We start from the raw sequence: 25,667 nt of genomic DNA, 5'->3' as shown, positions 1-25,667 counted from the left end.
TTGTTCTTCAACTTTGGAAGTTGAGGAGTTGCCCATAAAGAGTTGTTCACCATTATCCACTGTAGAATAAGATGTGAACATCTTTTTGTCGGCACAGATATGGCGAGTAGCACCAGTGTCCACCCACCATCTTTAGCATTTCCGACAAGATTTGCCTCGGAAACAACTGAAGAAAGATTGATGTCATCGACACCATTGGAAATATTGTCCACTTCGGTCATATGGGCTTGAGCAGGCTTCTTGCTTGTTCTTCTTTTGCTTTTGCCTTTGCTACGGCAATCTTTGGCCCGATGTCCCTCTTTGTCACAGATGTAACATTTGCCATTAAACTTGTACTTTTTATTCCCCCCCCCCTTTAGAGCCTTGTGATGAACTTTCTCCAAAAGACTTTCGTTTCTTGGTTTTTGAAGCATGTTCCACCACATTTGCCTTAGACTCCATAGGAAGCTTACCAGCCCACTTTTCAGAATTGCGGTTGTCCTCCTCAATCCTCAAACGCACAATTAACTCGTCCATAGAAATTTCTTTGCGCTTGTGTTTGAGGAAGTTCTTGAATTCCTTCCAGTCTTTTGGTAATTTTTCAATTAAGGCTGCAACTTGAAAGGATTCACTGAGAGACATATCTTCTGCGTGAATGTCATGCAGGATGAGTTGGAAATCTTGAGCTTGGCTGATCACAGTTTTTGAATCAACCATTACAAAATCCAAGAATCTGCCAACCACAAATTTCTTTGAGCCGGCATCTTCCGTTTTGTACTTTTTCTCCAACGATTCCCAAGGTTCCTTTGCAGTCTTGATTGGACTGTAGACGTTGTATAATGTGTTGTCAAGTCCGTTCAAGACGTAATTCTGGCAAAGGAAACCGACATGTTTCCAGGCATCAACCGCAGCAACCACTTGTCGGTCGATTTCATCCTCTTTCAGGATAGGAGCATCTTCACGGAGGAAACGAGTCAGGTTCAGAGTTGTAAGATAGAACAACATTTTCTGTTGCCATCTTTTAAAGTCAGTTCCTAAGAACTTCTCTAGCTTTTCACCCTGATTTACCGGTACTGTTACAACAGGAGAGGGGGTTGGCGTCATTGCAGCCACCACAGTAGTACTTGTTTGGGCATTTGTTTCAGTAGCCATCAATTCAAATATATAAAACAAAATTATAATTAGAATTTACACTACACAGAAAATTAAACCAAATTCACAGAATTAAATTCTGTAAAAATAAAAGAAACAAGAATGTAACTTTTATTTTCCAATTAATTTGAAAATAAAATAAAATTTTATTTAAACAAATTAATTCCACACAAAAAATTAAATTCTGTAAAATAAAAGAAATAAAAACTATAAATTTTATTTTTCAATTAATTTGGAAATAAAATAAAATTTTATTTAACCAAATTAATTCCACACAAGAAATTAAATTCTGTAAAATAAAAGAAATAAAAACTATAACTTTTATTTTTCAATTAATTTGGAAATAAAATAAAATTTTATTTAACCAAATTAATTCCACACAAGAAATTAAATTCTGTAAAATAAAAGAAATAAAAACTATAACTTTTATTTTTCAATTAATTTGGAAATAAAATAAAATTTTATTTAACCAAATTAATTCCACACAAAAAATTAAATTCTATAAAATAAAAGAAATAAAAACTATAACTGCTATTTTTCAATTAATTTGGAAATAAAATAAAATTTTATTTAACCAAATTAATTCCACACAGAAAATTAAATTCTGTAAAATAAAAGAAATAAAAACTATAACTTTTATTTTTCAATTAATTTGGAAATAAAATAAAATTTTATTTAACCAAATTAATTCCACACAAGAAATTAAATTCTGTAAAATAAAAGAAATAAAAACTATAACTTTTATTTTTCAATTAATTTGGAAATAAAATAAAATTTTATTTAACCAAATTAATTCCGCACAAGAAATTAAATTCTGTAAAATAAAAGAAATAAAAACTATAACTGTTATTTTTCAATTAATTTGGAAATAAAATAAAATTTTATTTAACCAAATTAATTCCACACAGAATATTAATTTCAGTAACACTTCAATAATTAAAATACTGAAAACAGAATTTTAATTAATGAAAATTCAGAAAAATAATTTCTAAAACTCAAAATTAATTTCTGAAAAAATTCCACAAAAATATATTCTGAATTGTTAATGACACCAGTATCGTACTACTAGTTGTTGTCAAAGAAAAGAGACAGTATATTACTACTATTTGTCAAATAGCATATAATCACTATTTGTTTTTCCAACCAGAATATTATTTTGTAAATCCACAGAAAATAATTTTCTTCCGAAATTATTCATGAAGAATGAAAAAGGAAAACAAACGAAAAATTCTATAAACAGAATAATTCGATTTTGTCTTAAGATTGTTGGAACAATCTTCTGTGTAAATAAAATAACTTGAAATAATTCAAACAAAATAAATAAATAACGTACCGAATTTATTTCATTGAACCGAATAAATAACTTAAGACCAAGTCGAGTGTGTGACACTCTGTCCTTAAGACAGATTCGCCCCGCTATGGTACTTACGGTTGAGTGGCGTCTATCTCCCAGGATACAATGATCTTCACAAATTGTAGTAGTACTCCAAACAATTTGTTCGGCGAACCAAACCTGTATTCTAACTCTCTGAATATTTATTCCTAAAAATATAAATGAAAAATAATGCACTAAAAGAAATCTGGACAGCAAAAGAAATTTTCTTAGACTGATATCTTTTTTTTTCTCAAGACTGCTGGAACATGACTATATATAGGCAAATTATCTGACCCAAAGATTGAATAGGTGTGTTTTAAATTCAACAAGTGCTATTTTGAAAACACACAAATATGCAAACTGTTCAACAGATTCTGCCCATTTGTACAGGAACGGTTTTCCTTCCAAACAATTTGAAAGTAGCCGTTGAAAAACTGTTGACATGTATTCAAACCATTTGGAATAAAATATATATATATATATATATATATTAAACTATTTGAATAGTTTAATAAATAAATAAATAAAGAGGTACACACTTTAGAAAATACAAATTTTAGGAAACCATTCAGGAACCCAAAATTTGAATTTAGAATTTAAATTAAATTTCCACAATAATTTTTTATTGAAAAAATTCAAAATAATTTTATCTAAAAAATTAATGTTAGACTCGAAAACGACGTCAACTTCCCATTCACTCATAAATGGTTTTGACGTTCCGTCTTCACCGTGTGACTTGCTACGCGGTAAGGAACACTTCACCTCTTCGGACCCACCCCAAGACGTTTGGGGCCCACTCAAAATTGGACTAACAAAATATGCCTATATTAAACTATTTTTCCAACATTTTATCCTCTACAAAGATATTCATTACACAAGACTCCTCTTATTTGGATTAAGATGAATCTCTCAAGAGTCCAACCTTACCCAAATAGAGAATCTATCATCATTTAGTACTCTAGTCCTTCATTTGAACCTCTCGGATTCAAATGTGGTTTGACCACACCTCGGCCAATCAGAATCACCCATGTGACACCTCAGCTATCATCTAAGCCACGTAAACAACTAAACAACTCAAAATTATATCTCCACACCATCTAATAATATATTGTCATTTATTTTATAATATATATGGCGAGATAGTAATATTTTTTTAAAAATGGAATTCACCCTCCATATATAGTTTAATGGTAATACATATTAATGGTGACATGATATCACTATAATATTGAATTTTTATTCGTAAAACAGGAATAACCAAATTATATTATGATCTCTCCAACAAATAAGAAACATTATTCATACAGAAATTTGAAACTCTCACATGAGGGTGAGTGATATGTAGGAGCTTCTGTTTTGTGTACCACAATTTGTGCATCTGGCGGTGCTGCCAACAAATTAGACTCTACAACCCACTTTCAGACTTGCTTCCTGATTTCCCTTTCTCTCGCGGGAGATCTTAGCTTGTTGCCGAAGAGTAAAAATTTAGTCTAATGGTGATACCGCTGATGTAGTATCATCAATGCACAATAAAATTACATGATATTAAAATAAACACTAATTTTTGGGTACCACGTATACATGAAGAATGAAAGATAAGAAATAATTAGATGGTGATATCAAAAATGTGGTACCACCGTTGTATTTAATTTTTTTTTTCGTTATAAAGGAATTAAACTCCTATCATATAGTTTTACTGAAGAAGTTATTTAGTGGTTCTGGAACATAGTTAAATATTTTCTTAGAAGTGTTGAGATTAGTGGGTGGGGCCCCTAATTTTTTGTTAGAACATGAGAAACAAGAAGGAAGCTTGGCATTTGGTAATTGATATATAGAGAATACATGTGATGCCCCTAAATCATTTAATAATTTTTTGGTTTTGCACTTGTATTGTGGGCCACATGAGTAATACTTCTGTTTTAACAGATCAAACGATCAATAAGTTTATTATTTAAAATTTATTTTTCATATTTTTTGTGGAAAAAATTATTATAAGACATTTAGATTAATTTTTTATTATATATATTTAGAAGTCTAATGAATATTTTCGAAATTATTTACGAATAAAATGAAATTTTAAATAAAATTTTCATGCCATGTTAGTAATTTTTGTTTGATTATATTGACAACATAATAAAATTGATTAAAATCAAATAATTTAAATATAAAATTAATATTATTTAAAAAAATCAAAATTAAATTTAATTTGGGAAAGACAAAATACAATTTTTTATTCCATAAAATAAATGAGCATTTTTTATGTGTGTGTTAGTTATCTTGTCCAACTTGTATCATGGAGTTCCAAGAAAATAAAAGGTTTTACTTCTATTACTATAGTTTTAAATTGAATAATTTTGTATCCGTACACTTTAATTTTAGTTTCTTTATTTAGTTTTTTCATATAAAATTTTGTTAATTTTTTTTGTGTATATTTTAAGAAATTTATAAGTGTCTTAAAATTATTGACTATAACTTTTAACTTGAATGAAAAGATTAAATTAAACTTAAATTTAAAATATAAAAATCAAATTATTGAGTTTATTAAGTATGTGAGTTAATTTTTGATATAATCTTATGTCTTTGGTTGTTGACGAGGGGTTAAAGCTATGATCAACCATGGGGGAATGGATTGATCAAAGTCAACCCACTTTCTATTTGCTTTTTCCAAAAGAGAAAAGTTAGGAATCATGAAATTTTTTTTATGAAAATGATCATGAAAGATTTATGACCCCTGGATTACCTTGATTAGTGTGTGATGCTTTATTCTAAGTATAATCCAAGGGTCACAAGGCTTTCATGATTATTTTCATGAAAGATTTTTCATGATACGTAGCATTACTGTTTCCAAAAAGTACTCTGTATAATTAACGCATGAAAGGGCTTTGAATATGACCACTAAAATGGCCAACTTCCCCAAAGTACCCAATGTCTTGAACATTTGGTTTCAACATTAATGATGGGTTTGAACATATAAATATCACAATTGTTTTGTTTTTTATTTATTTATTTATTTTAGAATGGGAAAAACCTAAAGATAGATTACAATTCGGCAGAATCTCTTCTATCTAAACAGATAGCTTGGAAGCTTTAGCAACCATCGGAGCTAAACCATGAGTTGTTTGATTACCAAGTCATGGAGTATAGGAGATACACAAACGGCGAAAATCATGACACCTCTCAAAAGCTTTCTGTAACAAGTGACCATAAGGGGAAAGCAAAGATTCCTCTCTTTGAAGAGCTTTAACAATGTTATGTAAGTCCTTTTCAAAATGAACATCATGGATACCCAATTCGAAAGCGAAAATCACTGCTCGCAATGTTGCAAAAGCTTTAGCACAACCCTCCCTCCTATCAATTAATCTTATATGACAAGGCTGCAGGCACCATTGTGATCACGAACAATTATCCCAACCCCAACCGCCTTGATTCGATTGAACACAACTCTATCAAAGTTGACCTTATAAAATCCATTGTTTAGAGCTTTCCAGCGGACGTATCACATTTCACATTTGTTGGACTAGTTTCTCTCTATGTGAATTGGACGGTCCAATTCAATTTATTGGGTTTGCATGTTTTATTTTTTAAATCTCTATGTATAGATTTTTGTAAAAAATTAAATTGATCTAACACTCATAACTATCTAATTTTATTTTCTCTGTCTTCAAAACAGTGAATAACAAATATAATTTTGACAATAAATCATTTATTTATTTTTAATAGGAACCCATTACAAAATTATAAAATCTTTAATTTTAAAGACAATTTTGCCCCTTTACTGTCTCTTCCTTTCTCCTTGCTCCTTCATTATTATTTTATTTTTATTTAGTTTTTATTTTTTTTGTAACCCCCACCCCTTCCCTCACCCGGTGTTAGCCATGAGCATGAGTTTGTTGGCCTTGTGGCTAAAGTCACTATATTTTGGATTCCTGGTTGCAATAAATGCTTGTATTTGAGTCATGAAAATATACTCTTTAAAAATAAAAATAAGAACCCTCTCGAAAACTCAAACTCTACTTCTTGTGAATTAACTCCAGGATGGGAAAAATGTCAAAAAAACTCGTACTGCAGATATATAATTAACAAACAACTAAATTATATGACCTAAACATACATCACAAGATCACGGAATTTACAAATAAATAAATAAATAAAATAAACAAAAAAAAAAACCCACAAGATTACATGATAGTACACGCATGAGGATTTTCATCGCTGAAAAGCGAAGCAACAACTTCATCCGATGAAACTGCAACCGAGTAAACTGCAGGAGTGTGGAAGAAACTATGGATATTGGCTAGAGAGACTTTTCTGAATGTGTCATAATAGTAGTGGTTGACAACGCAAGAAGGGTACTTGTAAAATGAAGTGAAATGAGAGTAGCCTCTTGGGTATGGCCATGGCTTGGCTGCTTTGCCTGCACGCTTGATCGATTTGAGCACCTTCTTTTCCTCTATGGCGTTGCCTCTCATTGTTATCTTTTGTGTCTCCATGTCTATTTCTATCTCTTCCACTCCTAAAAAATATCATATATAGTATAAATTGAATGAGTATTAAAAATAAAGTACACCCCACAAAAAATTAAATAAAATGAAGAGATGAAAAATCCAATCTTTAGAGAAGAAAAATTATGACTTTTTATTCCATCCCCTTGTTCATGTGCAGATGCAATTGCAAAGTTAGTGTCAGTTAGGAACCATGAGATACATGTATTGTTCTCTTAATTATCGCCCAATAAACGTCAATTAAAGTTCAAATAATGTCGAAGTTTTATAATTTTGATATACATTTTACAAATTTTCATATACTTTTTATGAGTTTCAGTATACAATTTACACATGTACTGAACTTAACTAAAACTCATTAGATGGTGATTAGCGTTTTGCCTTTTTGCCTATAACAACTAGGGGACAAACATGGAACTTGAGCCAACAATTGGGGTGGGGGTTCTTCTATTTACACCCACCAAATATTTCATTACACCCACCTCTTTCTCGTATGCATTCAAAATTATGCCCTCACATTAAGTGGGTGTAAATAGAAATATCCCGGCATTTCGGATACCATTAAATGCACCCACCAAATTCCTCTGCAGACCCACTTTCCCTCTCTATGTATTGAGAATTGTGTTTCACAAATGTGGGAATAAGTGGAATTATGTGGGTGTATTTAGCATCACCCACATTGTCATTAGACAGTGATTAGTATTTTTATTTTATTTTTTATTTTTTCAAATGGTCATTTTGCTATGCGGCCCATGCCAAATCAGGGCTGGGTCGAGTCACCAGTTTACAACAATAAGTCCGGTTCTATCGAAGCTAAGTCAAAACTAACCGGCCCAATAACTATTAGAGGTAAATTACTAAAATGCCCAAATGGCTCCCTATATTTTCTTTTCGAGATAGACCAAAAACAAAAAAAAAAAAGAAATTGGAAAACAAAATATCAATCAAACTATTTTTTTTTTCTTTTTCACTTCAAATCAAGAACAAATGTTATGTCTGTATGAGTAGAACCGATGAATTTTACATTTATTATAATGTGTATTCACATTATTAGAAGTGAAAAAATATCATTAAAATTTATTCAGTGACAATAATATAACAATAACAACCCTTTATTTATTTTTGATAAACAGCAACAATAAATAAATAGTAATAATAATAAAAATTAAAAAAAGATTACTTACGCAAAGACCTTCTAAATTATTAAGAAGTATCATTTTGACCTCTTAAACCATAAAAATATACAATAGACCTTTTAAATTATTGAAAAGTATCACTGTTTCCCTAAACTATAAACGTCAGGATTATCTAAAGTGAGAAGCCTAGAGTGATCTCCAAGAGTTAGCAATCCAACGGTTGAAATTAAAACTAACCAAAACGACATCGTTTTGGTTAGTAAATTAAAAAAAAATAAAAAATAAAATAAAAAATAAAAATCATTTCAAATTCCCTCCATATACACAGGTATAGCAGAAAGGAAACGAATACAGAGTGCGAGAAAGAGAAGAGAGAGAGAGGCCGCTCCTTCTTCCAGATCCTTGTTAACTTGCTTGTCTAGGTAAGCTTTATGTTTTTTTATTCAATGCTTGATTTAGTTAGTTGGTTGTCTGCTATATACTCTCATTTTATGTATTTTTATGAAAGCCATGCTGTGGAAAAATTCGGATTTTTTTTGAATGTTAATGATAATACACAGTTACATGATTGTTACATGATTTTTTTGAAATCTATTTTTGGGGTTTTGAATTTTTTTTGTTTTTGAACCTTAGCTTAGCTCATATACACAGTTATAAGCACAGTTATCAGTCAATTGCAGATATACACAGTTATGTATAGCTTAATATATCAGTCAATTCAAATTGTTTTTGAACCTTGGCGTAGCTTAACTGTGTATATTTTGGGAGATTGTTTTCTATTTTGTGAATTTGTAAATTGCATATAACTGAATTTGTAAATTGCATATAACTGTAAGACCAAAATAATGTAATAGTTATATGGAGGCAAGACGACGGGGCGACGGAAGGCAGGGAAGAGCGGTCTCTCTCTCTCTCTCTCGCACTCTGTTTTCCTTTTCTTCTTTCCACCTTCTGCTATACCTGCGTATATGGAAGGAATTTGAAATGAATTTTTTTTTTCAACTTACTAACCAAAACCACGTCGTTTCGGTTAGTTTTAATTTCAGCCGTTGGATCGGTAACTTTAGGAGATCACTCTAGGCTTTTCAATTTAGAGGATCTTGACGCAAACTATAAAGCACACAAATAAATCTCATAAATTATAAAAATGTATCAATCGGACCTCTTAATAGAAAGAGTCAAAGTGAAATACGCCAATAGGGGGTCCATTTGTATACTTTTATAGTTTAGGGGATGAAGTAACACTTCTTAATAGTTTAGAGAATTCAGTTGTATACTTTTATAATTTAAGGGGTCAAAATGATACTTCTTAATAGTTTAGAGATCTTTATGTAAATAACCTAAAAAAAGAAAGAATTCTTTCAAAGCATTTTGCCAAGGCAACTACAACAATTTCCCACTCCATTACTTATAAAAGTACACCCAATTTAATTCAAATTGAATGAGATTTTGGATGAACAAATTAGATACAAACCCAAGTTGGACACTATTTCGTTTTCAAAATCTATCTAGTGTTAAAACCAACAATGTTAATGTACGAAATTTTGTTTTAATATATTAAATTGTTGATTGTCAACTTATCAAGAGAATAATAATTTTATTATTTATTAAATATTCTCAATAGTATATTAAAAAATATACCTTTGAGCTTAGAAATAGATTTTCTCAGTTTAGCAGCACATCCCTCGCAATCCAGGCGGGTATGGAACTCTCACCTCCACCATCTGCAAAACACCCATATTCAGACCACACACATATATATATATACATGCTCATAACTGTATTGAGAGATAGAGAGGGAGAGAGAGAGAGAGAGACTTACGGACATAGTTCAAGTATGTGAATAACAAGAGCTCACTACAACAAATTTATAGAGAGAGAGAGAGAGAGAGAGAGAGAGGTTCTTCCACTTGGGTATTTATATGGGTTTTTGTACTTATGAAGGGAGGGTTCATTTTAGCACGAAAGCAAAGGGAGTTCACGTGTGTACTGGGAAAGCGTAACTTTCATCCCCACCCCACACCCCAAAGCTAATCTTCTCTCTCCTTCTTTTTAATGTTTTTTCGACTAATTCCCAAACCAACTCTATATATATAAAACCAGAATAATTTGTCTCTAATTGTAAGTTCAAGACTTCAGATTCACTACAAGAAAATGTATTATTGGCGACTAAAATTTTAATCGTCAAAAGTAAAATTTTTAGTCGCCAAAGCCTTTTTCCGACTAAATATTTTGGTCGCTAGATTTGTCGCGGAAAAATGGTCGGGGAAGGTTTTGGCGGCTAAAAAAAAATTAATCGCCAAAAGTCCTATAAATGGGTCCTAATGTTTTAGTAGGGAAAAGTACGAGATATTGGCAACTAAATATTTTTTAATAGCCAAAAGTTATAAATTGACGACTAAATATTTAGTCGCCAAAAATTTTCAAATAAAATTTTCATTTTCAACGACTAAAAATTTTAGTCTCCCAAAGTATCATTAATTATTAACTACTAAATATTTAGTCGCAAAAAAAATTAAATTTTCATATTTTTTTTACGTATTAAACTATTTAGTCACCTAAAGTCTCATATATCTTTTACTACTAAATTTTTAATCGCCAAAAAATCTTTAATTTATTTTTTGCTACTAAATTTTTAATCGCCAAAAAATCTTTCATTTGTTTTTGGCTACTAAATTTTTAATAGCTAACAATTTTTTTTTTTTTTGACTACTAAACATTTAGTCACCAAAAACTTTATTCAGTGTTATTTTTTGTTAGAATTTACCATCACCTACCACCACTACCACCTCACCTACTCCACTAAACCTAACCCACTACACCACTACCACCTCACCTACTCCACTAAACCTAACCCACTACACCACTACCACCATCCACTACACCTACATCTATATAAGGAACCATTTGTAATAGACAGACAATCAATCAGAAATCAATCAATAATACATAAATTCTTACATGGTATCAGAGCAAGGTTAAAGATCTTGGTGTTCTTCGCCTTCCGGCGGGCGGCAACCTTGCCTTGACCGCCCGCCGGATCTCACCTCTGAGAAGTACTGAGTTGCTGACTCCATACAGCATTTTGGGTTTGGAGTTCATCTGAGGATCCTAGATTCAGCCTAAGAACTTTTGGTTGAGAACCTTTCATTACTACAATGTTACAGTGAAGTTCCTCCAAGCAATGCTTTTGCTCCTGTTTCATTTTTTTTTTTGTTAACTTACTTGTCCAATATGACCCAGCTAGCTGCATTACTCTTTGCTTCAGTCGCTACCGCACCAGAAGGTGTACCTGTTACCACCTTAATCTTCACTCTTGCCTGGATTTGATCATGCAGTTGAAGAATCATCTGAGAACAAGAGTCGGAGATCTGAGATATACACTGCGGAAACTTGTCCCGGTCACCGGTTCCGCAATCTCCGGCGAGTCTCGGGAAACTCCACAATGATCGCCTACTACGAGTCTTGGGCTCACGAGGCGACTAGCAAGAATGCTTTGGTTATTGCTTCTGTGAAACTCGCTACTGAGTTCTTGGCTGCAACAGGAACATTTGTTACCAAAGTTTTCAGATCTCAGGATTACCGTGTTGTCCTCTACTGCCTTAGACAGCTGTTTTTTTGCAAAGGTTGAAGTGGATAAAACCAGCTTTTCCATTCTAAAATATTTTCCATCCAACACCATCATCACATACCACCGCCCAACCTTCTCTCTCTAAAGACCCACCCACTCACCTTTTTCGAATCTCTCAAGCACTTTCCTTTTTTTTCTTTTTAATCAACCCACCACCCAACCTTCTTTCATCAGACCTCTGCACATGGTCTCTTTTATATATATATATATATATATATATATATCTAATTCATTTTATCATCCACATCCTCCCCTCACAAATATTCTCTCTTTCTCTATTTTATTGTATTCTTATTTTTTATTCAAAAAAAAAAAAAAAACACAGCAGAAGAAGAAGAACTGCTACCACACTCATTTTATTCATGTTGGGGCTCAACCCGATCACCATTTTACACAAAAAAAAAAAAACAAAAAAAACAAAACAAAAAAAAAAAACAAAAAAAAAAAAAAAAACAAAACAAAACAAAACAACACAAAATACACACAAACAACCACATTCACAGGTGGGCTTTTTCTTCTCTACTCTGCCGCCGGTCTCTTCTTCTTGCCTCCGTCTTGAGAGGCCCTTGACGGTGCTACCTCCGTGTTTCCCACTCCACTGGGCACGATCACTACTCCCTGCTCCTCCACTGCAGCATATGGCGGCCCTCCAAATCGGAACATCACGGTGGCCTTCCGCTTCAGCTCCTTGTTTTCCGCCTTTAGCACACTTATCTCTGCTCGCGCATCCTTATACATGCGTTGGAGCAGAGCCAGTTGGGCGTTTACATGCTGCACCTCATTTGTCCTACTCTGCAGCCGGTTCGACAAATTTGTGACCGTCGTCATGCTTTCCACACATGCCTTCAAAGTATACTGATTGGCCTCCACATCTGACTGCACTGCCATTCTTTGCTCCACCGACCGCATCGGAAAGTTCAACGGAGCAAACTCCGGGGCGCTTGGTTGAGTTTCCAGTGCCACCGCACCAGTTCTCTCTCTCGTTGACTCGTTGAGGTCGAGAAAGAGGGTGAGCAGCCCGCGGGAAGACGATGAAGCCATTTTCTAGGCACCAGAGTGTTACACAGTATCTCTCTCAGAATTCTCTCTCAAAAAACAGAGTGTTACAGAATCTCTCTCAGAATATCTCTCGCAGGTTTTTTGCCTCAGCCTCAGCCTCAGTCTTATAGCCGAGGCAGCCACGCGCATCGCGCGCCTCTTACCACCAGCCGACAAACGGGCACGCAAGCCAAGGCGCCCACGTGCCTCGCCATCATGTCCGGCACACCTTTTGATGAATTGGGCACGCCCTTTGATGGCACGCCTTTTGACAAAATTGGGCACACCTTTTGAGGGTGCGACTTTTACAAGGGTCCGACAAGACTCTGTAAACTGTCCCGACATAGATTCCGGTTAGTTTCTACAAGGGTCCGACAAGACTCTGTAAACTGTCCCGGACATTGTTTCCGGTTAATTTCTACAAGGGTCCGACAAGACTCTGTAAACTGTCCCGACATTGATTCCGGTTAGCTCCTTCATGGGTCCGACAAGACTCTGTAAACTGTCCCGACATTGATTCCGGTTAGTTTCTACAAGGGTCCAGCAAAACTCCGTAAACTGTCACCACAACTGTCACAATAGTGTCTTCTACAACGGTCCGACATGGCCCCCTAAACTGTCCTCTACATGGTTATGACACCCCCATACAGTGTCCTCTACACCGTTATGACACAACCATTCAGTGTCTTCACCAACGGTCTGACACAACCATACAGTGTCTCCTATCCTTTTTTATTTTTATGTATTTTCTTGTTTTGTTTCTCGCTTCAAACTCAAGTTGGTTAGTTTCTATCCTCCTTGAATTTGCGGGGGGCTGTTAGAATTTACCATCACCTACCACCACTACCACCTCACCTACTCCACTAAACCTAACCCACTACACCACTACCACCTCACCTACTCCACTAAACCTAACCCACTACACCACTACCACCATCCACTACACCTACATCTATATAAGGAACCATTTGTAATAGACAGACAATCAATCAGAAATCAATCAATAATACATAAATTCTTACATTTTTTTATTATTATTATTAATTTCTGCACAACCTGTATTTATTTCGTGCAACCTGCGCCCTGTACATAAACAAAACAATACATATGTCTATTTCTATTTCACTTTCAACCATCCAAAAATTTGGTCTTGTAACATTAAATTCTATACAAACCAAATATAATCCAACCCAAAATAATAATTCCATACAAACAGATAATCATACAAAAATGATGTCCTCCGTATACAAAAAAGAAATATCCACTAATAATCTATACCACCAGAAAATAACTTCATCTCTGTTGGATCAACAACTATTGCAACAATTAGTAGTGAAAAAGCTCGAGTTTGTAAAAGTCTTCCAGTAACAAGGTCCCATACCTACAATACGAAAATAAGTCATTTCGAGAAACAAAAATACTCATGCTAAGAAGATATTATTATGAAACATTTAGCATAATTAAGTAACCTTGCATGTGCCATCAAGGGAACTTGATAAAAAAATTGAACTTCAGCTTGATAAAACATTTAACAAAAATACTCGTGCTAAGAAGATATTATAAAGAGCTTTTTCTATGTCAATACTTAGACTCGACTTTTTCATTAATATAATCATGACATTTAGCTATCCAGTTGTTTTAGACCACCGCATCATGAGTGGAATGTAAAGAATACAGAGGCCAGCTGCAGCTTCATAATAACAAAATCACCGAGGGCAGTGCGAAACCCTCTTTCCAGACCAATTTCCATAACCATTGGCAGCACCAGAAGCAATCCCAGCTGAAAGACAGACTGAGTTGCCAAAACCTCTTCAAGGGCTTTGCTTTGATGAATGGCAGCATCCTCCAAGATTCCCTTTTCCATCCCACTCAATACCAAATATAAACGTCCATACAAGAATACATACACAGTAAGCACAGTAACCTGGAAAAACAGGATTATTGTTTCAAACTTTAGACATATATTCATGTACTGAATGTAACCAGAATTCCTGGGTATGCACAAATATACAATGAAAACTATAAGAACTACCACCTCCCATAAGGGAAGTAGTAGTACAACCAGCTTCAAGGTATGGGCAGTAGCATTGCTCATGAACAAGTACAAAATTTGAATACCCAAGTACTACTACTGGTAGTAATAAATTAAATGTATTTCTTAATTTTTCTCCATGAACTGTCTAAACAGAGACCATCTCGAAACAAATGACGTCTATGAGCAAAATTGTCCAGAGTTTACCCCCCACCCCACAAAACCCCTGCACTCACATGCATGCACATTTAGTTTGTTCCTTTTTTCTTTTCTTTTCTTTTTTCCATTTTTTTTTTTTTTTTTTACTAGTGAACTTAAGAATCACTTCCCAACTGAGGGTTCAAATTCCCACTTATCATCACCTAGTCCCTCAAGAAGGACTGTCCTTACCACAACTAAGGCAACCTAGTCACATAATTTGCAACGGCAACATGATCATACTTATCTGTGAATAGTTGGAAATTTTCATCTGGTTAGAAGACATAACTTAATTCAAGAAGATTAACCTGATTAACATACCATGCTACTAAAGTAAGAACCAACTGTCGTAAAATAGAATGACAACATTCTATAGAAATCAAACCGGCATCCAAGCCGATAAACATCACGGCTAAGTGTCTGCTCTCCATTTCCATTTGCAACTTTAGCCTCAAAAAGAGATATCTGATTCATTCCAACATCACGCCCCTTGCCTACTTGTATGTATTCATGATGCGTCACGTATCCTCCACGTAAAGTCGAATTATAACCTGAAAAGATTTACACAATTAACCATCAATTATATTAAAAGTTTGCCATCTTTTGAAGAACTAAAAGTTTACATGAAAATATGTCCTCGCTTAAGTTAATAATTTTGGAAGCCTTGCTTATGCCACCTCTTGTTATGTGAAAGATTCTATCAAATATATCAGGATGACCATAATGGAACCATACCCTGTAAATAGTTGATCAACCTTTAATTAGAACTCACATGATAATATTGTAGAAATAGAACAGCTTAATTAGTCTAAGCCATATATGTCTTTAAGCTCCAAAAAAACATATTTTCTGCAAGATCCAAGTCCAGATTTTATAAGTTAAACACTAGCTTTCCGCATGAAATCTCCATAGCCTCTCTCAAAAGAACAACAATTAATATAAGAACAATAATGTATAGAAATAGCAACCGACCTGAAATTTAAAATTGAATTACTAATCGTCACATTAAACTAATTAGAGCATTATTTATAAATACACAGTGAAATTTTTTAGGTATGCAGGCAGGGAGAAGGAACAGAACTTACCTTAGAGGGTTCGCCAAAATTCATTGGCCAATGGTCACAAAACTTGTCTCCTGATTGGACATGAACCAGGCGAGTGATGAAACACTGTAAATCAGAACAACCAAATAAGAGTAGTATATACATTACCATTATTCTACACACTTTCTCTGCTTGCTGATTTGTTTAATCCTAGCAATCAATCATCAAGATAAGTTTTATATACATAAACATGATAGCCCAACCTTCCAGGAAAAATATGCTCCCTTAGACCCAATATTGTTGGTTTTCGCCGCCCATGATGAGTTTTCAGAAGTTCCTCCAATACATTTCTCATTTTGAAAGCTTCTTCAAGGTAGTTATCCTGAAGATAAACAGTAAGTCGGTTGGAAATGTATTTTCAAATTAAGGGGACAAAATTAAACTTACCTGATTCATGTCTATGGTCAGCAGAGCCTCTCCACGAGTGAAAATAATAGCATAATTTTAGAAATAGTAACCTACGCTAACATGAGATTCAGAACGTTAAGAGTAACAACTTCTGTCTCTGGCTTCACTGGATTTTTTCGGAGCACCATAGCGCTGACAAGAAACAATATAGGTGAACTTCAAATCTGCCAAAGCTTGTGAACCTTCCCTGAGATCCTTATGGCTGTCACTGGTCCGGTAGCCGCTCAAAATATCTGCATAGGAAACAGAAGTTCATTATTAATTGGCTTCCATTCCGCCAATGACAAGTCACATTAGTATGGGATAAATTGGGATTAACAAGTGAAGACATTGACTCAAAATACCAACACAAATATTCGTGGCAGAAACTACTAACCCCTGTCATCAGCATAGTCCAGAAAGCATTGTAATTCAAGAGCCTTCCTGTAGTACATCATCCCTCTGACTGGTAGAAATAAATTAACAAAAGTAAAATTCAATAAACTTTGCTAAAGAAACAGAGACGTCACATTTCTAATGATCCAAACCTGTTCTAGAGAGTATCTGCCCTCCGCAAGATACCCACTGACGTAATTTGGTTTTGTCTTTTTCAGAATTTTCATGTTTTGCAGCTTTTAGGCGCCTTTCAAAGTTTTCCCATTCCTCTAGTTGGTAGAAAAAGAAAAAAAGAAATCAATTATCTATACCTGTATCAAATGAAGAACATCATAATACCTCAACCAACTTAAAACTCACCAGGATAGATCTTCTGGAGGTAAAACAAAGTTGTAATTCCATCTTCATTTTCCTTCTTAAGTTCTTCCTCGGAATAAAGAACATCTTCGTTGTAATATGGAGTTAAGACACTAAATCATGAAGAAGAAATGAGACTAAGTGATAGACTAACACTAATACTAATAAGTTATTAGAAAAGGGGATACATTCATCCATATGATAGAAAAGCAAATGAGCATAAAAGATCTCTCCACCATTTAAAAGACACCACCATATAACTATCCTCAACCGAACACCCAATCTTATCCTCCTCACTGCAACTGCCCTGCTAAAGCCTCTGTTTAATTTAGGAGAAATCAAACTTAGATAATGATGAAACCATTACTCCCTTATATATTAATAATATGAAACGTACAATAGAAGCCTCAAGGTTCAAATTTGTTCAAAACAGAGCATGAGCATATATAGTCTATATCAATCTATACTCCTTAGAGGAAGAAGTGTAAGGATATATAATCTATATCAATATACTCCTAAAATTTTCCATTAACTTATCTACCAATAATATTCTTAAATTGTTCAGTACCTTAAATCAATTGCTATCTACCTAATAATACTATATATATATACACATATAACTCTACTCAGCAATTTAAGTAGTTCTTCACGATTGCTTAAATAGAGCAACAAAAGTTTGGAATTAAACACAACTTGGACCTCATAGGTGCTTCAAATGTAGGAAAAGTGTAAAACCCTAAAATGATTTTATCAAAATCCTACCGCATCAAAAATAAAATAAAACCCTAGATCCGAGATGGTGAAATGGGGAAATAGAGGAAGAGAGAGAAAGAGAGAGAAACCTGAATATGGCTGGGAGGGGGGCCGCAATGGTGAGCGACGGTGGCAAGAGCCGCAATGGTCAGCGGCGGTAGCCAGAGCCGCGATGGTCGGTGGTGGAAGTTCGATGGTAACTGTTAGCATGGATGGTGAGGGTGAGGTTTGCTAGTGTTTGACACAGAAGTGTATATCATGTGTCTGTCTGTGTGAGAGACAGAACAGAGTGTAAATAGATCGGGCGCCAAAAATAATTTGTTTCCCTCTAAAACAAATATTACAACCTTTAGCGACTAAATGAATTTTTGCTCGCCAAATAACAATAAAATTCTTTTTTGGCGACAAAATTTTTTTTTGTCGCTGAAAATAAACTTTTGGTGACTAAAATTTTGGTCGCCAAAGGTAAAAAAATAATTTTTATTTTTTATTCGGCGACTAAATGGTTTAGTAGCCAAAACTCAACATACGGCAACTAAGATTCTTTTTAAAAAATTAATTTTTTATTTTTCTTTCGCCGACAAAATGATTTTAGTAGCCAAAACCTAATATACGGCAACTAAAATTTTTTTTGGTCGCCAATTCTAGCATTTTTAGCAACTAAAAATTTTTTAGTCGTCAAAAACCAATATACCCCGACTAAAAAAAATTATTAGCTAAATATTTTACTTTTGGCGACTAAAAAAATTAGTTGGTCGCCAATTTCATAACTTTTGGCGACTAAATTTTTTTTAGTCGCCAATTTTGGTCGCCGAATGTGCATTTTGTTGTAGTGAATTTGTCACATATATAAAATGGTTTTTTTCTTTTTTATTTTTTTTATTTTTAATTTATAATTTTAATCGATAAGAGAATTTGACCAAAAATTAGAATAATGTGACATTTAAAAGATTTCAACCCAGTGACTAGCTATATATAATCAATTGTCACACTCTTATGGATTTAGTAGTGGACAACACTCACGTATCAGGCCAGGCACAGCACAGACAGTTTCTTTGTCCATTTATGTAGGACCATACATTAAAATCCATGTATTCAAACCTACAACAAACTCTGATAAAAAAATAAAAATAAATAAAAAAAAAACCACAACAAATGTTTTATACAAATAAAAGATTATTGATTTGATTTAGTGGATGAGGTATTTATTTATTTATTTGATGATAACTGGATATCTGGATCAACTTACGTGGATGAGATATTCTTTCGCGAGAGATATTAATAGAAAACGTTAATATCCGAACCAATTACCTATTGATAAGCACATTATAAAACATAGTATACTTTCGTTTTAAAATGGTAAATTTAATGATCCAAAACGCTTCCAATAGTTTTTTCAATATGTCCTTAAATGTTACCTTAGGAGGAAAAAAATAAATTATAATGAATTTAAATCTAAGGTAAGTTAAGTTTTGGTAAGACAAAAATATCAAAAAATGAGTCATAAAATATTAAATTTTATTAGATGTCTAAAAAAAAAAAAGTACCTTAAAATATGTGATGTATTACATTCCCGTTCCATGTATCAACAGACAACATAATGTCTGTGTACGAGTCATATTATTGTACTATGCTGCTTCCTTTCTTGTTAACTCGATCCCTTCTTCCTATTGTAACTAAAAAGCAAATTGTAACCATGCTTTTTGTATTTTAAATTTTGTGTTAATTTAATTTTTGTAGTTTTAATTGCAGCAAATTTTTTATATTGTGTCAATTTAGTTTAATTAAAAAAATTTGTTAAGAAATTGGACATAAATAAAAGCCAAAATAACATATTTCAAAAGGAATAGACCATTTTAAATTAGATGTATGAATGAATTATTTAATCTCTTGATTTCAGTCCAATTCTAAAAGAGCATTATTAATTAGACTAAATTAATACAATTTAAAGAAATTCAATAATAAAACTAGTGTAATGAAAATTTACAAAGATTAAAAAAACACAAGTAAATTATAGGGACAACGATTATAATTTGTCCAAAAAAAAAAAAACCTTCAAATAAATCTGCACAAGGCTTTTGGGATGAAATGTAAATTTCAATGTTTTAGGTTTGAGTTATTTTATTTTTATTATTACCCTTGATCTTAATTGATACACATTGTATGGAGATCACAACTGGTATTTGAAATTGACTCCTGAATTGGGTCCAATGTGTCCCTCCACCATTGGAAAAAAAAGAAATTACGTATAAAAAATAACTTGTATTCATAATTTAAAATATGTAAATTAGATTTATTTTGAATATAACTTACACCACAAACTTTAAATTTAGACTATAGATTCAAAATTTTGCACAATTTTATAAATATATATTTTGAAATACATATATTTCTAAACAAAACACACGCAAAATGAAATAAATCGTTGAAACATGCCTTAAAGCTGTGTAGTCATTGTGGTCCTACTTTACTCACTCGACTTAACTCACTCAAAAAACAAAACACAGAAAAACTGAATCTGCAGCTTTGCTACTTCAAAAATATTATCATAGTACAAACATAAGTGACATAAGCTGACAACTGGTCATACAATAACCAAAATATAATTCTAATGTTACCCAAGTAATTCTTATATATATCAACAATGTTTACCTATGATTGGTCAATGGTGTGATGAAAAAAGATAAGCTGAGTTAATTGTGACCGTCTGATCATTTTTTGATGGCTGGGATCAATGAGGCTGTAGATGTTCACGGGGAAAACGTGCACACTATCATAAATTGGTGTAACTTTATCACAAAGTATTATTAGGGGTGGGCGCGGATCGGTTGCGGCCACGAAACTCCCAATCCACCATCCGTCCGCCAAATTGGCGGATTAAAGAAAATCAATCTGCTTCCGTCCGCCAATCTGGTGAATGCAGATTGGCGGATGGATACGATTCGGTTTGGCGGTTGAAAATTTTACGAATTTTCAACATAATTCAACTGTACATTTCCTAAAAAAAATAACATTTTCAACATATCATATTGAAGAGGGTAATGAATTTAGAGGAAGCTGAAGATATCACATTGAATTCGAGATTGGGGCTCTATATGCTCAAACCCAAAAATCTATTCCCCAAGCCCACAAATTATATAAGCCTATTTGTACATATACACATATATCCATACATATCAGAGAAATCAGATTGTTTTGGATTAATTTAGAGGAATTTGAATATCTGTATTCTCAAACCCAAATATATACAACCGAAATCCACAAATTATATAAGCATATTTATACATATACACACATACATAGCAAAGAAATCAGATTAATTTTTGGACTAATTTAGAGGAAGTTGATTAGAAATTTAAACACTAATACACAGCACACAGTTACAAAATCAAGTTCCTTCAATACCAGAAATCATCATAGTTCAAAAACAAATAAACAAAAAATCATCACATTAGAAAATTAAAATCATCACAGTTCAATACCAGAAATCATCACAGTTCACAAACAAAGCCCTAATTAATTAACAGAAGCCCTGAAAAAAATAAGCAGATCTGTACAAAGACAAGAAAAGAAGACAAGAAGCCGAAGCCTAAACACAGTCGGCGATCAAAGACAAGAAAAGAAGAGAAGAAGAGAATAGAATAGAAGAAGAGCAGAGAAGAGAAGAAGAGAAGAAGAGAAGATTACCTATTGCTAGCCGATCATTGAAGAGAAGAGAAGACACAGAACACAGTCGCCGATCGTCGCCGACGCCGATCGATTCTCGTCACCTCCGTTAAAGTGAGAGAGAGAGAGAGAGAGAGAGTTGGGACAGAGACGAACTCGAAACCTGAAATAAAAAAAAAGGGGGGCAAATGCTGGGTGACAAGGAGGGAAATTTGTGTGGGGGCGGGCGGGTCGGGTACATTAATAGAATTGGCTGATCACCCGTGACCCGACCCACACCAGCGAAAATGCTATTTCTGGACCCACAACCACCCGCCAAGTGCCACGCACCCACCCGTTGTACCTCGGGTCGGGCAGGTGTAGCGGGTCAACCGATCCGTTGCACACCCCTAAATATTATAATATTGACTACTAAGGTCTCGTTTGACAATCGAATTTTTTAGTTAAAAAGTTATTAAATTAACTAAAAAACAAACAACTCATACCAAAAAGTCAAAGATTTTCTTTTCTCTCTACTTTTTGCGCATCTGTTTGTAAAAAGTCAAAAAATCATCCCAAACATACTAGTTTTTTTTAGCTCATATTTTAGTCAAATAGTCAAAAAGTTATTAAATTAGCATGTTCCCAAACGAGGTCTAAATGCATAATCTCGTTACAAATTAATGTAACAATGTCTAAATTTTGTGGTTCATGTCACAAAATTTTTTTATTTGATTACGACATTTTTTATTACATGAATTTTTGATGAATTTATGCATTTTATTACTAATGTTACAAAATTTTATAATAAAATTACGTGAATATGTGATAATATGCATCCCAAAGTACACTTTAGAGTTTCCATGTTCATGAATTAGTTGCACCTACATAGACTCTCCCTACTATGAATAGACCAAAGGACCATAGGTATTCTGTTGGAAGGCTGCCAAAAAAATTGGAAGAGGTACATAAAAGCAAAGAAAAATGAGAAAGTATCATTCGCATCTGTCCCTTCAATATGAGCAAAAAGAAAATATTCTCATAATATCAAAGGACTCTCACTTGGAGCATAATCATATAACTAACATGATGTCTTTGAAAACATAATTATCAATGTGCCACATTTTAATTTCAAAGTTTCATTCACTCATTCTCAACAAAAAAAAAAAAAAAAAAAAAAGTTCCATTCACTTATTCTAAGAAATTTCATAATTTCAAGAACCTAGTATCATATAATTAAATCGCAAAAGAAATAAAAATAAAAATTGTAATATATATTAATGTGATGGGATTCACTTTTGATAAAAATAATGACAAAATTCATTTTACTTTCTTGTGATCTGAGATTGGAGTACTTTATCCACCCGCGATTAAAAAATAATTAAAAAAACCCTTATGTGGTTTTAGATGAAAGTATAATCGTTAATTCTATTAACTAAAAATATAAAAGTACAATTGTTTTTATTATATATATTCAGAAGTCTAATTAATATTTCAGAAATTATTTAGGGATAAAATGAAATTTAAAATGAAGTTCTCATGTCATGATAGTAATTTTTGTTTGATTATATCGACAACGGAATAAAATTGATTAAAATCAAATAATTTAAATATAAAATTAATATTATTAAGAAAATAAAAATTAAATTGAATTTTAAGTAATAGCGCAAAAGACAAAATAACATTTTTTATTCCATAAAATAAATGAGCTTTTTGTATATGTGTCATAGTTATCTTGTCTAACTTGTAATTATGAAAAGTTTTTACTTTGCTATCATAGTTTTAAATTGAATAATTTAGTGCCTACACCTTAAATTCAATTTCTTAATTTAATTTTTCCATCTAAAATTTTGTTAATTTTTTTTAATGTATACATGTTAGGAAGATGATAAGTGTTTTAAAATCGTTAACTTTAACTTTTAACTTAAATGAAAAAAATTAAATTAACCCTAAATTTAAAATATAAAGATCAAATTATTCAGTTTAATAAGCCTCTAAGTTAATTTTGATATAATCCTATGTCTTTGGTTGTAGAGGAGGGGTTAAAGATATGATCAGCCCATGGAGGAATGGATTGATCAAACTCAACCTCACCAACAACAAATTAGAATATGACCAACCAACCCACTTTCTATTTGCTTCTTCCTCCAAACAATAATAGATAATTTTGGGGAATTAACTGTGACGACCTGGTTCTTTTCTTTTCTTTCTTCGCTTCGTTCTCCATGTGCCTTCATTGGGTTTGAAATGTCCGGGATGGTTCCTTTGGTTGGAGTTCTAGTGTTTTTCTGCTCAGTGTTGAATTTCGCTTGTTCCGGAGGATGCGCGGGTGAGTCTAGAGTGCCGGAAGCGAAGCAGAATTTTTGGGTGGCTGGGCTTGGGCCGCACGTGCAGGGCTGGGCAGCACGTGCGGAGCTGGGCCGCTCGAGCAGCGGGCTAGGCCGCTTGAGCGGTGGAGGCTTAAACCCAGAAATTTCATACTGTCTAAGGGCGCACGAGTGGATAAGTGGGCCGCACGAGCGGTCAAGGTGGCCGCACGAGCGGCGGGGAAGGCCGCACGAGCGGCTAACTGGGCAATCCGAACCCTGTTTTTTCCCCTCTTTTCAATCCGAATGTATCTCTCATTTTGGTCATCTCTCTCTCACTCTAAACCCTATTTTTCTCCCCCTTCTCTCTAGAAAACTCCCTTAAGCATTGAAACCCTTTGATTCTTGCAATCTTTGGGCCAAGATCCTCATCCTCTTCCTCTAAATCTTGAAGCTCAAGAACTAGGGCTTCTCTTGGTGTGGTGTTAAGCGAAGAATCAACCATCAAAGCTAGGGTTTCTCTTCTCCGTCTTCTCAAAGACTTTGAGGTTGGGATTTCTTGAGTTATATATACAAGTTTTGCTAGATAAATGTTGATTTAAAAAGGGTTTTGAAGTTTTGAGTTGATTTCTTTGATTTTGATTTCAAAATGAAAAGGGTCTTGAATGTGAGTTTGTATTTCAATCTTTTACTATTATTTTGTGGGTTTTCCTCTATTAAACTCATGGAAAATGGTGTGATGGAGTTCCTATAAGAAAATGATGGAGTTTTGTTTTTAATAAAAACCCTAGAAATTGGGGATTTTCTTAAAAAGTAGAAAGGCCTATGGAAGTTCTTCTTTTCTTGTGATTGAAGGATGAATAAGCATTGATTTTATGATGTAGTTGCTAATAGCAATTTCTTGATGTATGTATAAAATGGAGGTCCATTTTTTTTAGTCCATTGATAAATGTATAAATGTGTAGAGTTATAAGATGGCAAGTTGTTGAGTGCCATAGATGATGTAAAAATGTTTGACATTAATGAAATGGGAAAATAAAGTGAAAGATGACATGCTGGACATAGTGAAAGGGTTAATCATGATGAATCATTGTTGAGAAATTGTGATGGTGTGTTGAAGACACATGATTATTTTGCGAAGTGAGAAACGTATTTGTGAAAGTGAGAAAGGTATTATCTATTATTGTTGTTAAGGCATTTGAAAATAGAGAAGTGTTATGAGATATTAATTATTGCATCTCATTTCCATTTGATTTAATATTACCATTGTCTATGAAGTGAATTATTACCATTGTTGCATTCTCATCATGCTTACTTGAGAATGATTATATTGTAATGAGAACTAATAGAAATGTGTATGGGATAAATACGTTGGTAAGTCCGGATAGGGAGTGTAGATGAATTTGATAAATTGGCCCGAGTGTCTAGGATGAAAGACCCAAAAGCCGCGCGGATAGGTATCGAGCCTTCCAATTAATACCGGTAAAAATAACAGTTTGGTAGTGCTCGTAGAGACTACTTGCAGACAGTAGCCTAGGAATTACCAGTGTCGTATTTACCGCCCCTGTTGATTTAAATATTAGAAGTTTGAAATTGATGAGATTGCTAAATATTATCGAGAACATGGTAAATTTAAATTGTGCATTGAATATTATTGAGAACACGATGCTTTTGAAC

At 33.4% G+C, this 25,667-nt stretch overlaps 1 pseudogene across 1 annotated transcript; it reads right to left on the bottom strand.

Moving 5' to 3' along the window:
* Window positions 1-14,200: 14,200 nt before the first annotated feature.
* LOC145797631 (callose synthase 7-like) lies at window positions 14,201-24,495 on the bottom strand (annotated as a pseudogene). The gene is made up of 11 exons (XR_014339111.1): window positions 24,386-24,495; window positions 17,290-17,399; window positions 17,082-17,198; window positions 16,931-16,999; window positions 16,692-16,787; window positions 16,534-16,589; window positions 16,350-16,468; window positions 16,129-16,212; window positions 15,667-15,779; window positions 15,365-15,594; window positions 14,201-14,737 (listed from the first exon to the last, which is right to left on the bottom strand). The product of XR_014339111.1 is annotated as a callose synthase 7-like (transcript).
* Between the last annotated feature and the right edge of the window lie 1,172 nt (window positions 24,496-25,667).

This window comes from Camellia sinensis, chromosome 8 (assembly GCF_055761805.1).
Source record: "Camellia sinensis isolate YWXY chromosome 8, ASM5576180v1, whole genome shotgun sequence".
NCBI lineage: Eukaryota > Viridiplantae > Streptophyta > Magnoliopsida > Ericales > Theaceae > Camellia > Camellia sinensis.
The sequence above is the reverse complement of the archived record's forward strand: the minus strand, read 5'-3'. Positions and strand labels throughout refer to the sequence as shown.